This window comes from Aquila chrysaetos, chromosome 3 (assembly GCF_900496995.4).
Source record: "Aquila chrysaetos chrysaetos chromosome 3, bAquChr1.4, whole genome shotgun sequence".
NCBI lineage: Eukaryota > Metazoa > Chordata > Aves > Accipitriformes > Accipitridae > Aquila > Aquila chrysaetos.
Window position 1 is genome coordinate 48,731,305 of NC_044006.1, and position 10,221 is coordinate 48,741,525.

At 44.8% G+C, this 10,221-nt stretch overlaps 1 long non-coding RNA gene across 2 annotated transcripts in view; it reads right to left on the reverse strand.

The window, feature by feature from the left end:
- The window catches only part of LOC115338940, a 41,468-nt gene extending 32,022 nt beyond the window's left edge, over window positions 1–9,446 (reverse strand). The window contains exons 1-2 of one of the 2 annotated variants that reach the window (XR_003922574.1): window positions 9,337–9,446; window positions 8,047–8,160 (exon numbers count right to left, since the gene is read on the reverse strand). This is a non-coding gene — a long non-coding RNA (uncharacterized LOC115338940). Of the gene's footprint in view, window positions 1–463; window positions 582–8,046; window positions 8,161–9,336 lie in introns of those variants that run through there. The other variant, XR_003922575.1, reaches the window with a different exon arrangement.
- Window positions 9,447–10,221: the final 775 nt, after the last annotated feature.

The window sequence follows — 10,221 nt, forward strand, 5'->3', positions numbered from 1 at the left end:
ATATTGAGGCTTCCGTTGCAAAAACACCTTGGCTGCATCTGGAAAATCCTAACGCTACATCCGTCACCAGGTCTGGGTGATGAATATTTTGGATGGGTCAAAATGCTATCTTAATTGTTTTCCTGGCAAGAAACCCCTCCAGTCCGACCTGTCCTCCCCACCTAACCACAACACCCGAGTTTTTACAGCCCTGGGCTTTAGCACAAACGACAAGCGGGAGGTCTGGCAAGAACAGGGCAGTGCCTTCACCTGGCTCTCCAGGGAACTATCCCTTACTGACACAGGAATAGCCTCTGCTACGTTAAGACGTCAGTCCTACAGTGCTAACTATGGAAGGCAAGATGCAGAGGGAAAAAAAAAAAGAAAAAAGCCACTGGGGGGCAAGGAGGGAGGACAAATGTAACGAGGCACCAGCTAGCAACTTCATAATGAGGGCGCTACCGTTTGCAAAATCAAACCTCACCTGACATTAAGCAAATCCTCTAAGTTTTAACATACCGCCACGTCTTTGCCTGATGCGCCAGCACCTGGGGGCAAGCCGCCTCCAGGGCCGGCGACCGCTGCCCCTGAAACAGCGGCGGGGCGGCCCCGAGCGGGAACCACCGCCCCGGCCGGCCCCCGCGCGGGGGACGCCGCGGTCCTAGCGCCGGCCCCGCGGCGGAGGCGACCAGGCGGCCCTGCTGCCACCAGGTGGCACTCCTGCCAAATGCCTCACCCCGTTTCTTACCGGCAGACGTTAAAAACTCTGTCTTCTGTCCGTGCAATTCCACGGCGTAGGACCGAACACAGCAAATCAACATTTTCGACGAAAGTACACGTGCAGTTAGATTCTGGAGATGCATATCCTGTAAATTCGCCCAAGATGTTGTCTTTGTAGCGGATGCAGAAATAAAATCAAGGCGATGTGGAGGTTTAGAGACACAGATTACTGCACCGGGAAGATCCCATTGGAGACCAAAATTTCCTTTTCCTATTCCTGCTCTCATTTACATGTCTTTGAATACAGCATTGCACTATCCACTACGCTACATCTGGCAAATCCCTGCTTTGCCAGTGTTTTCTCTGGCTTTAGCTATTGCCATTGCCACTGCCCCAGCCCTTTGTGCTCCTTTTTTGCCAATTCAGCACCCCTAGAAACATTGACAGGTAAATTGGCAATATTTAAATCTCCCTTCTGAAATCAGTTTAGCACACATGGTAAAAGCCTAGTGAACACACAACTTTGAAGAAAGACTACAGTACTATGAATAAGCTTTAAAAAAAAGATGGAAATAAAGTCATAAGAGAGAAGGAAACAATACAATGCAATTTTCTGAAGACATGGTGTAAAGACAGCACAGTTCATGCTACTGATGAAGAGCAGGTACAACCATATGCACTAATGAGCACTTTCTGTAAATAAATGGAAGAAAGGAATAAGGACTCGAAGTTTAATAAGTTTATTAAACATTTGGGGAAAACTGACTTGCAAATGTGAAAGTGTATCCTGGTTAAAAAGACCAATCTTATAAAGGAAGCACCATTCTTGCAGAAACTAAAATCTGCAGAGAGATTTTGCCACTCTTATTCCCTGCAGAAGCTCAGCAAAGAAGACAAGATGTGCAGGAAAGCAACTTGGGCACAAGCATTTACTATGCACATAACAGTGAACCTTTTCAAAACGAGGGCCTTAGTTTCCATCAAATTTCACAGCTGTCTGTCGGCTGCTAGGAATGATACAAGTAAAATATAATCACTCCATTATGCCCTGCGTGTGGATACTTTTCCCTCTTTGGATGAACTGCCAATGTTGTTTTATCGGAAATTCAGGGTGGCCAGTGCCATTCTCCAGTTTATCCCAATGGTCCCCAAACCTCAGCTAAGTCAACATAGTTCTGAGAGTTAATGGATTAGAGGTATTTAGCCCAATTTGTGCAACATGAGTCAATTCTCTTCCCCATTTCTTGCCTGAAAAGCTAACAGTGTAACTACTGCATATGGAAGGCAGCATTTTTTCCACCCCCAATGAGGCAATAGAGAATATATGCTGTTGCTTTTCCCTATTCCTATTCCTTTCTGGGCAAAATTAAGTGTCACCACTTGCTAAACTAGGAGCATACTTTGCCTGATTATTTCAAAAGGTGTAAATAGTTTAATGGTAATTATGAATAGATACATAACAAAAAGAACAGTGCAGGAAGTGCCTAGACCCTTCTCCTGGGGCAGGGACAGGCAGCAGACCTGCCTGCAAAAGGTGTGCTCAGCACGTGTCTGAGCTACAGGAGGTGGTGAGAAGGCTGCGTAGCATCAGGGAGGCTGAGAAGGAGTTAGATAGCTGATTCCAAGCGCAGTCTACAGTGGACCCACAGCCCATGGCCAAACAGCCAAAAAAACTCCCCCGCTGGCACGCACAGAAGAGAGGGGGGGCCAATAGCGCAGAAGAATGGAAGCTTGCAACGGCAAGGAGCCGCAGGAGGAAGAGACTCTCCCCGAAGCCTGAGGTGCCCTTGCAGAACCGCTTCACCACTCTGTAGACTGAAGAGGAAAGACCCATCGCATCAGGAGAGATGCTGGAGCCAAGTAAGGCAGCCCGATCTGCTCCCCGTATAACAATCAGTGCAACTAAGAAAAGGCAATGGGTGATAGTAGTAGGCGACTTTCTTCTGAGAGGTGTGGAGGCACCCATTTGCCAACCTGATGCACTCTCTAGAGAGGTGTTCTGCTTACTGAGGGCTTGTATCAGGGATGTCACTGAGAGACTACCAAGCCTCATACAGTCTACTGACTACTATCTGCTGCTGTTGTTTCACGTGGGCACCAGTGATACAACCAGGAGCAGTGTGAGGAGTATCAAGAAGGATTACACAGCCCTGGGAGTGGCGGTAAGGGACTCTGGAATGCAGGTAGTTTTTTCATCAATCCTCCCAGTCAAAGGGAAGGGGTTTGAAAGGGCCAGTCAAATCTGGCAAATCAACAAATGATTATGGGACTGGTGCTACAGCCAGGGGTTCGGCTACTTAGACTGTGGGACTCTCCTTGAAAAACCTGGTCTATTGGGGGCTGATGGGGTCCCTCTGTCAGAGAAGGGGAAAAGCATCTTCAGTATAGGCTTGCCAAGCTGGTGAAGAGGACTTTAAACTATAGTTGCTGGGAAAGGGGAACCTCAATCCATCCCACTCCTACCACTTTGATGCCAGTGCCAGCAATAGATGCCCAGAGCCTGGAGAGGGATCACAGGTCAGCAGGAGAGCACCTGAAGAACAGCACAAAGGGATTCCAGCCACTCCAACCAGTAAGTCAGCTTCATCGAGGGCCCAACTCAAATGCCTCTATGCAAACGCACATGGCATGGGGAATAAATGAGGAGTTAGAGATGTGCGCACGCCTGCAGGGCTATGGTCTTATTGGCATCACAGAGACGTGGTGGGATGGCTTCTATGACTGGAGTGTTGGAATGGAAGGATACAGGCTTAGGAAGGACAGGCAGGGGAGACAAGGAGGGGGTGTCGCCCTCTATGTCAATGACCAGCTAGAGTGCATGGAGGTCCACCTGGGGATGGATGAGGAGCTGATCAAGAGCTTATGGGTCAGGATTAAAGGGAGGGCAGGGACAGGTGACGTTATAGTGGGGGTCTGCTACAGGTCACCCGACCAGGAAGACTGAGTGGATGAGGCCTTCTATAGAGAGATAGGAGCAGTCTCATGTTCACAAGCTCTAGTCCTCATGGGGCATGTCAACCACCCTGTTGTCTGTTGGAGGACAACATAGCAGGGCATAAGCAAACCAAGAGGTTCCTGGTATGTGTTGATGACAACTTCCTTCTCCTGGTGATAGAGCAGCCAATGAGAAGAGGTGCTATGCTGGACATTGTTGTCACCAACAAGGAGGGGCTGGTGGGGAATGTGAAGCTCAAGGGCAGCGTTGGCTGCAGTGACCATGAAATGGTGGACTTCAAGATCCTTAGAGCAGCAAGGAGGCTGCACAGCAAACTCGCTACCCTAGACTTCAGGAGACCAGACTTTGGCCTCTTCAGGGATCTGCTTGGTAGAGTACCATGGGATAAAGTCCTGGAGGGAAAAGGGGCCCAAGAAAGCTCATTAATATTTAAGGATCGCCTCCTCCAAGCTCAGGGGCAATGCAAAGAAGTCAGGCAAAAACGCCAGGAGGCCAGCATGGATGAACAAGAAGCTTCTGGAAAAAATCAGACACAAAAAGTGAGCCTGCAGAGAGTGGAAGCAAGGACAGGTAGCCTGGGAAGAATACAGAGAAATTGTCCGAGCATCCAGTGATCAGGTTAGGAAAGCTAAAGTCCTGATAGAATTAAATCTGGCCAGGGACTTCAAGGGCAACAAGAAAAGCTTTTGTCACGTTGGTGATAAAGGAAGACTAGGAAAATGTGGGCCGTCTCCAGAAGGAAACAGGAGACCTGGTTACCCAGGATATGGAGAAGGCTGAGGTACTCAATGACTTTCTTGCCTCAGTCTTCACCAGCAAGTGCTCCAGCCACACTACCCAAGATGCAGAAGGCAAAGGCAGGGACTGGGAGAATGAAGAACAGCCCACTGTAGGAGAAGATCAGGTTCGAGACCATCTAAGGAACCTGAAGCTGCACAAGCCCATGGGACCTGATGAGATGCATCCATGGGACCTCATAAGATACATGCATGGGTCCTGAGGGAACTGGCAGATGAAGTGGCTAAGCCACTATCCATCATATTTGAGAAACTGTGCAGTCCAGGGAAGTTCCCACTGACTGGAAAAGGGAAAACATAACCTCCATTCTTAAAAAGGGCAAAAAGCAAGACCCGGGGAATTGCAGGCCAGTCAGTCTCACCTCTGTGCCTAGCAAGATCATGGAGCAGATCCTCCTGGAAACTATGCTAAGGCACATGGAAAATAAGGAGGTTATTGGTGACAGCCAACATGGCTTCACTAAGGGCAAATCGTGCCTGACAAATTTGGTGGCCTTTTACAATGGGGTTACAGCATTGGTGGAAAAGAGAAGAGCAAGTGACGTCATCTATCTGGACTTGTGCAAAGCATTTGACACTGTCCTGCATGACATCCTTGTCTCTAAATTGGAGAGACATGGATTTGATGGATGGACCACTCAGTTAAAATTAGCTGGATGGTTGCATTCAGAGTTGTGGTCAACTGTTTGATGTCCAAGTGGAGAGCAGTGATGAGTGGCATTCCTCAGGGGTCGGTATTGCGACTGGCGCTGTTTGACATGTTTGTCGGCCATATGGACAGTGGGATTGAGTGCACCCTGAGCAAGTTTGCTGACGACACCAAGCTCTGTGGTGTCACTGTGGCTGAGCGACACACTGGAGGGAAGGGATGCCGTCCAGAGGGACCTTGATGAGCTTGAGAGGTGGGCCCATGTGAACATCATGAAGTTCAACAAGGCCAAGTACAAGGTCCTGCACATGGGTCGGGGCAATCCCAAGCACAAATACAGGCTGGGCAATGGGTGGATTGAGAACAGCCCTGAGGAGAAGGACATGGGGGTGTTGGTTGACCAGAAGCTCATCTTGACCAGACAATGTGCATTTGCAGCCCAGAAAGCTGACTGTATTCTGGGCTGCATCAGAAGAAGCATGACCAGCAGATTGAGGGAGGTGATTCTCCCCCTGTACTCCACTCTCGTGAGACCCCACCTGGAGTACTGCGTTCAGCTTTGGGGCCCCCAGCATAAGAAGGATATGGACCTGTTGGAGTGAGTCCAGAGGAGGGCCACAAATATGATTGGAGGGCTGGAGCACCTCTCCTATGAAGACAGGCTTAGAGAGTTGGAGTTGTTGATTAGATATAAGGAAGAAATTCTTCACTATGAGGGTGGGAGGCACTGGAGGAGGTTGCCCAGAGAAATTGTGGATGCCCCATCCCTGGAAGTGTTCAAGACCATGTTGGATGGGGCTTTGAGCAACCTAGTTTAGTGGAAGGTGTCCCTCTCCATGGCGGGGGAGGGGGTGGAACTAGGCAATCTTTAAGGTCCCTTCCAACTCAAACCGTTCTATGATTCTATGGAATATATCCTTACAAACAGTGCAGAGAGATTACAGAGGTGCTGAGATAGCTCACAGGCGTGTAGGTGGGTCCTGGTGGACAACATGCTGACCATGACTCAGCTACAGACCCTAGCAGTGAGGGAGGCAACTGCACAAAAGGCTGCATTAGTAACAGCTTGAAGGAGGTCATTAGTCCTGTCTGCCCAGCCCTGAACTTATATCTCTACAAACTGGCCAGAATCAGAACCATAAGTAAGTAGCAAACAATAACAACTTCTCTTTCTTTAATAGTAATAAATCAATCTATTCCTATTCTATTCTATTCTATTCTACATGGACTAAACCACATTATAATAATGAATACCAACAATGCTATTTGCTGTCTACATTAGGTAATTATATTATCTTTACCTGTCATAAAGGGCTGAGCTTTCAAATATTTTATTAAACCCAATAAACAATAAAATATTATATTAAAAAAAGTTCTTGTAAGGCTCTTGAGCATAATTTTAATACTGCTGTTTACATCCTTAAATATGCTTTCAGAACATGCATGGGATGCAATATAGCCATGTTAATCCTGCTGTTAGAAAAGCTGATTATAGCCATGATTCTGCCATGATTCTTATTTACATAGCATGAATACTGATACTACTTCTACCTCTGAGCCTTCTCCGGCTGAATGTACGTCTAGACAAGGCAAGAGAGACCTTCTCCACATCACATGTACACCCAGTCGTACCTTACCCTTGCCTTCCCACCCCCCTTTCCCTTATACACGGCTTCATTTTTTTTTCCTTTAAAAGCCCTTGAAAATATGCTGGAAAGGGCTGAAAAGCCATCTAAAAAGGAATGAACAGTCATTTTGGTAAAAACACGTAACTTCTCTACACTGTTATACCACCTGGAGCTCCAAGGACAAAGAAGCTGTTCTGATGGTCAGCTTGTCAGCTCCTATCCATCCTGTGAACAAATAGCACTTTGGGCAACTATTCCTTTGGCACTGGCTTAGCCTCTCTCTAAAGAGGAGACATAATAGAATACCGTAAAAACGCCCTCTCCCAATCTCTCCTGAAATATTGTACACTCAAAATCTACTTGCTTTTCCTTTGTAACTCTCATTCTATTTCATAGAACTCACAAAAGCACACTGATTATGACTTGATTCTTTAGACTCCCTCTTTTCATTGGAGAATATCCTGTCTACAAGCAAGAGAATATGAGGCTTGGCTACACAGAGAAGCTGGTATGCAGGGAGCTAGAGGTTGTGTTTATAGTGTGTTAGCCATTGCAGTAATTCCTCATGGAAGCATAGTTTGCACTAAAGATACCTCCTAGGACCTTACTTACTCCCCCTTGAAAATGGGCTGTAGTCCTCCAAGGGTTAGAGTGGACCAAATGTCTAATTCCTACCCCAACTTACTGAACAGGGCTTATTTAGTAAGAGTAAATTCAGCCTTCTTAAAACTGCCTGTGTGGTTTTAATCATGGTGGTGCTCTTACATAACTTATCCTCAAAATCGTTGGTGCTCACAGGGATAAGTACTCACACTAAGGAGAATTATTTTCTCAGCAGAGGTGGCAGCAGGAATTTATATCAGGGGAAAGAAGTGTTTCTCTCCACTCGAGCATTTTGCTGTGTATGTGTTATATCAGTGAACTCAAGTAGCCTTTCCAGAAACAGACTGAGTATCAAGTTTGCAGCAGAAATTCTCATGGTGAACCAGAAGGGGGAAGTTTAGTCTGTAGCCTGGATATTCCTTTAAGATCCTGCTGGATAAAATATGCTGTAAAATATGTAAGATGTAGGGCATGGTCAGGCACAAATAGAGCTTATTTACATGTTCCAGGTAAATAAGGTAATAAAATTTCTCTGCTTCTCTATCCCTCAATCATAAATAACATTTTTGACCACATCTGACAGAAGGACAACAGCCTCAAATACTTTTGTCTTGTAATGAAAATGGGTGGCAAGGTAGAGAAGTGCTCCTAATGACAGAGCAACTGCCACATAAACTTAAACGTGCATATTCTTAGGAAAGCAGAGAATCTCACCCAGAAGACATCCTCAGGAAACCAGGCATCCGAAGTTCTCCTGCTTGTGGAGCTCTTTCCTTCCCAGGGGCTCAGTGAGGATGGCTCTCTGACTGGATTACCTCCATTCTTTGACTGGACAGTGTTACATTTTGCAACATTATTCTAAAAATTTCACTCAGCAGTCATTTTCATAGTACATGAGAAAAGATTTTAGAATCCATAATTTGGACAACAACCCCCCCATACACAAACATCATGCAGACAAATACCCAACTTTTCATTCCTTTTTTCTTACTGAGGCTAATTAAAAGAGTGAACCAGAGCAAACTACAGATGTGTTTCAGTGTCACCTAAAGAGAAGAAAACGCAATTCTCCAAGGCAATTTTCCAATACTAATAAATGCATGGGTTTTTTGCAAAACAGCACAAATCTAATTCCAAAAGCAGCACACACAGCTATGTCGACAATGGATGCTGACCATCAAAGACAAAAACAATAAAGTACATTAATAGGAAAGATTGGTATTCATATCGCAGAATTCGAAAAAACTGCTACATCATATGCACTAAATCTCTCAGTAATATTCAGTGGAACAAAATAAAACAGTCAGAAAGGCAAGGACACCTTTATCCAGTGCTGGTAACTACCGTATGAGTTCCACAAGAGAGCAGTATATACTTTACTTTGAGAAAGAAATTACATGGCCCTGCTCTTTTCCCATTCTTTTCCGTCTTCCATTATTATTATTCCACTGCAGAAAGGTAATGAATGCAAACACACCCAGGCGGTTGGTACAACAGCAGTTCCTGAATGTCAGGGGGACTGCTAGGTCACGCCAAGCTGATGAAGTAGAAGGTGGTCACATGAAACACATGATAACTATTAAGACAGGATATATTAAGAATTATGAAATATGTTTCACCATGCAGCTTCTTAAGGACATATTCATTTGTAGGAAAAGGATGTATTTTTATTAATTTATCACAGATATATTATGGAACACTTAAATCCATGTTTAGGCGTATGAATATGCAAAAATATTTTTAGGTGGAATAATTCAGTAAGTATTTCAAGAGCACTGGAAAAACTAAGCATGAGTAGGAGAAACATTTTTTTTCTCTTTAGTTCATAGAGAAAGATGGTTTTGCCATTTTACTATGCTACAAGTTTAAGATTAGTAGCACACAAAAATATAAGTATTTTTATAGGCTTGTATTCCTAAAGGAAGAGGGATTTTAAACCTCTCGGACATCGGAGTTTTTTCCTGAAAATTCCAGAAAAAAAAACCCAAACGGGTTTACAGATACCTTTAGCTGCATGCTTTCCACACTTCCATAAATCCTGTAATTCAGGTGAGAACATTACTGGTCTGTACAGAAAGCAATCATGACCTCTCCAACGCCAAAGCAGAACTGCACGAGAAGTTCAGCTGAGTCACTCTGGAAAAAGCGGGAACAGAATTGTCCATGTTAATGCAGAAAAAAAAATCTACACTCTAATACCTGCAATAACATTGAGAAAATAAACCACGTGTTTTGGAGGACATCTCTCTTTCCTTAGGTTAAAAAGTCCAATTAAATCCCCCTCACTGAGTGGAGAATATTGTGTCTAACACTTTTGCTGATCATGTTGAAGGGGCCATGGCAAGCATTAGGTTGAAATTCTTTCAATTTATACTGCAGCAGCCAAAATGTCTGACTGCGGCCATTAGCAATTTTTGCTAATGAACTGCTGTGCTGAATGCTGGTTTTCACCACTATGATATTCTGTGGAAGACAAGCCACATTCAACAGAGATTTAGAAAGATGCTGGGAGGCCAAAAGAACAGAAAAAACATCAGGGAAATATTTAAATACTAGCAGTGCTTGGTGAACTGGGAGATTTGTTCCATTTTGAAAGTGATTTAGAAAAGAGTTACCTATCATGGACATCAATTAACATCAAATCAGTTGTAAAACATATGCAGATGACATACACACGGACTCTTCCTTCACTTCAGTGCATTTGGAAATCACAGTATTTATCAGTATTTGGTCATGATACTTGCACTCCCTTCCCTCCTGCCCCTGCGTCTGTGGAGACAAACCTTCTGTTATATATGTCTTTCAGATTCTCTCTTAGTAATTTCCAGAATAATGAAAAGAGCTATTAAGGGAGAATCATACAGGAAACAAAACAGGGATTTCTGATCT